Genomic DNA, 3,510 nt, shown 5'->3' on the forward strand with positions numbered 1-3,510 from the left:
CGACGGTACGTCTGTCTTGCACAAACAGGATGAGAAGATTAACATAAACATGACACCAAAAATATAAACCAAATTGCAAATGAACAAAAACAACTTACAAAAAAACTGTAGAATGGATATCCATTCCTTCTAAAGTGTATGGAGACGCTCCGCGAGCTAAACTCAAAGCACGATCAGCCTCAAAATAATCTACCAGTTCAAAATATGCCTTTCCAACCTGTCATTGAACATGTGCAAATGTTTTGATACCAAAAGATAACAAGCATACATAAAATCATTGCTTGTAGAATCAGAAGCACAATATAATGAGATCAAAAGCATGGTGGGAGAAGTTGAAAAAAAAAGAAAGGCCCAAGGTGAGGTATCAAATCAATAAGAACGATTCTACAATTTTAGAGTAAGAACGAGAAGATTCTAAGCTGGAGATTTAATCTTCCGTCGAACTTTCCAAAACACCAAGGAGCTTAGATCAGGGACTCTGGAGCCGAACTGGAAATAACCCTACAAGATAATGGACACTACCCGACCAGGAACCTACCGACTTGAAGAGCAGATACTCAAAGGTCTAGGGAGGGTTAATCAAATTTCTGCATCAACAAAATAGAATGAAGAACCATGCACTGTGAATTTAAAAAAAACTAAATTAAAATTTTTTTTAAAAATCTAAGGACAACTTACAGGAGCTTCAGTAAGCCAAAGTCAAAGATTACAAGCCCAAGTACTGATGATTTCCATGTCTAAAATGATTGCTGTAAGAATTCAACTTACCAATGCAGATACTAGAACAAAACCCATTTTCACAGTCCAATCATGTACTAACACTTTGCTACATGAATTAACATTTTCATACCATATATATCTGTCAGCATTATCTTATTATTGTGCAGACATGACAATGTGCGACACGCATCACACGCCATGCCTGTGAAACCTTTCATCCATGTATGAGTTACACAGGCACCGATCAAATTCGGGAATTTGTTTTACAATGAAAATAAAGATAACTGAAATTTCCATAGAGAAGTGCTCACTAAATAACCTTAATTATCTTATAGGAAAATGCATCCTAAAATTATTATTATTAGTGAAATGAATCAAATCCATAACATTAAAATGGCATTTCCAGCCTTCACCATCCAAAATTGAAATAGTTTGCAGATACTTTTCAGGCTACCTAGTTTTACACTCTCAAAAAAGATTCCCAGAAGCATGATTCAGATTTCCCCCTTTCTCATTCCAAAGTAGTAAAATGACAGATCTTGTATGACCATGTGCCCAAAATTTTCTCCAACTACCTAACTTATTATATACATTGAAATGTATAAAACTTATGAGTCACATTTGACATGATCTGTTAATTCTATACATAAACAATTGAATATTGTATCATCCAACTAGCCTTGATTGAGATAATGTTAAATTAACAACTTGAGCAGGCATCCAAATCATCAAAAAAGCTTACACAATAAGAACCCATCCTGTATTAATATATTATACTGCCGGTGTGAGAGCTTAAGATGAACTTCCAATGATTCCTGCTCCGATCAATCGACATATTGGAGCACAAAATTCATCGAAAGATATAACAGCAGTTTCTTTCCAATGATGACAATCGCATAACTGGCACCTATACATACAAGAAAGCCTGTTGCCCACTCCAAGGGACGCTGTTTGGCTAGTGTCGCTGCACCAGCCAGGTGGCTAGTAGTTGGTGCTTGGAACCACCATGATGCATGTGTTTTATCCACGCAGTCCATCCATTTTGAAAGATAATTTAAGGTCTTGATGCCAAAAATGAGGTAGATCTAAATCTTAGGTGGAATAAACATTGGAAAACAGTTGTGATTGAATTTTCACCATTAAAAACCTCCTGGGGCCCAATGTACTGGTTATTTGACGTCTAACCAGTTGATTAGGTCATATAGACTTGGACGAAGGGAAACAATATATATATGAGCTTGATCCAAAACTTTTGTGGCCCCAAGAAGTTTTTAATGGTGGGCGTTCAATCAACACTGTGCGATCCACTTGAGATTTGGATCAAACTCATTTTTGGGCTCATACCGTATAATGATTCGGAAGAATGGGTGGACGCATGGATGAAACACACATCTTGGTGGGGCCCACAGAGCACCGACCACTAGCCATTGGCTAGTGGCCGAGTGGTTAGCCGATCCGCCCAAGAGTTCGGTGAGAATCACGGTGGGCCCTAGAAAAGTTTCAACGGTTAGAATCATTATCACCTCTTCTTCCTGTGGTGTGGTCCACTTGAGCCTTGGATCTGCCTCGATTTAAGGCGTAGGCTTAAAATGATACGAATAAAATGGATGGACGGTGTGGATAAGACCCACGGTGGCCACTCAAAGCTCCTGCCCGTTCCCAGCTGGAGACGGGCAAACCTCGTCCGAATCCACCAATGCCGGTTCCGTATTTTGGGAGGTAGATCGCTCGGAAACGGATTCGCTACTCCCCCTGCCACCAGCCCAGTGGCTGCTGGTCGGTGATCTGTGGGCCCCACCATGAAGTATTTGTTTTATCCATTCCGTTCATCCATTTTTAAAGATCATTTTAGGCTTGATCAAAAATATTAGAGCATTATAAATATCAGGTGGACCACACCACAGGAAAACAATAGTAATTGGATATCCACCATTAAAATCCTCCTAAGGCCGACTGTACTGTTTATTTGACATCCAATATGTTGATTAGGTCATACAGACCCAGATGAAGGGAAAAAACAAAGATAAACTTGATGCAAAACTTTTATAGCCCCAAAAAGTTTTTAATGGTCAGCGTTCATTCAACAATGTTTCCTGTAATGTGGTCTACTTGAGATTGGGATATATCTCATTTTTGGTATCATAGCATAAAATGATATAGAAAAATAGATGGATGGCATGGATGAAACACATACATCATGGTGGGCCCCACAGAACACCGACCATCAGCCATTGGCCGGTTGCAGGGGGAGTAGCCGATCCGTTTCCAGATCCCTCCAGATGGAAGGTCCTGAATTTACACATGGACGGCAGACGATGGTTCTATCACATTACTACCGCAGATACAGCTTTGTCAGAGGAGTACGGATCACATGCAACTGGAGTACAGTGACTAGTCGTCCAGCCACATATTCCTACCACCGCTCCACTTATATAGAAATCCCTACCATCAAAACAGTAATCCAGGCCACGAAGATCACCTGTCATAAAAATCGATCTGGTAATCCCATCATCCGGGCCACAGAATTTGAATCAATGGACAAACTACGTTCTATGGCCACATCAGATGAGAGAGCAGGCCCAATTTTCGTGTAAAGTGATATTCCTGGTGTGGCGTACCATTTTCATGGAACAGATGTTGTACACGAATGAAATGTTTGCGGGAAAAGACGAGGCTGGACGATAAGTTCTGCGTACTCGCGGTTGTATGGAGTCAATTCTCAATTATATCATTTCCCTCGTATGATTCAGTGATTCAGTGGAGAGGAGAAGCGGAGAGTAGTGAAGAGAG

The sequence above is a fragment of the Magnolia sinica genome, chromosome 1 (assembly GCF_029962835.1).
Source record: "Magnolia sinica isolate HGM2019 chromosome 1, MsV1, whole genome shotgun sequence".
Classification (NCBI taxonomy): domain Eukaryota; kingdom Viridiplantae; phylum Streptophyta; class Magnoliopsida; order Magnoliales; family Magnoliaceae; genus Magnolia; species Magnolia sinica.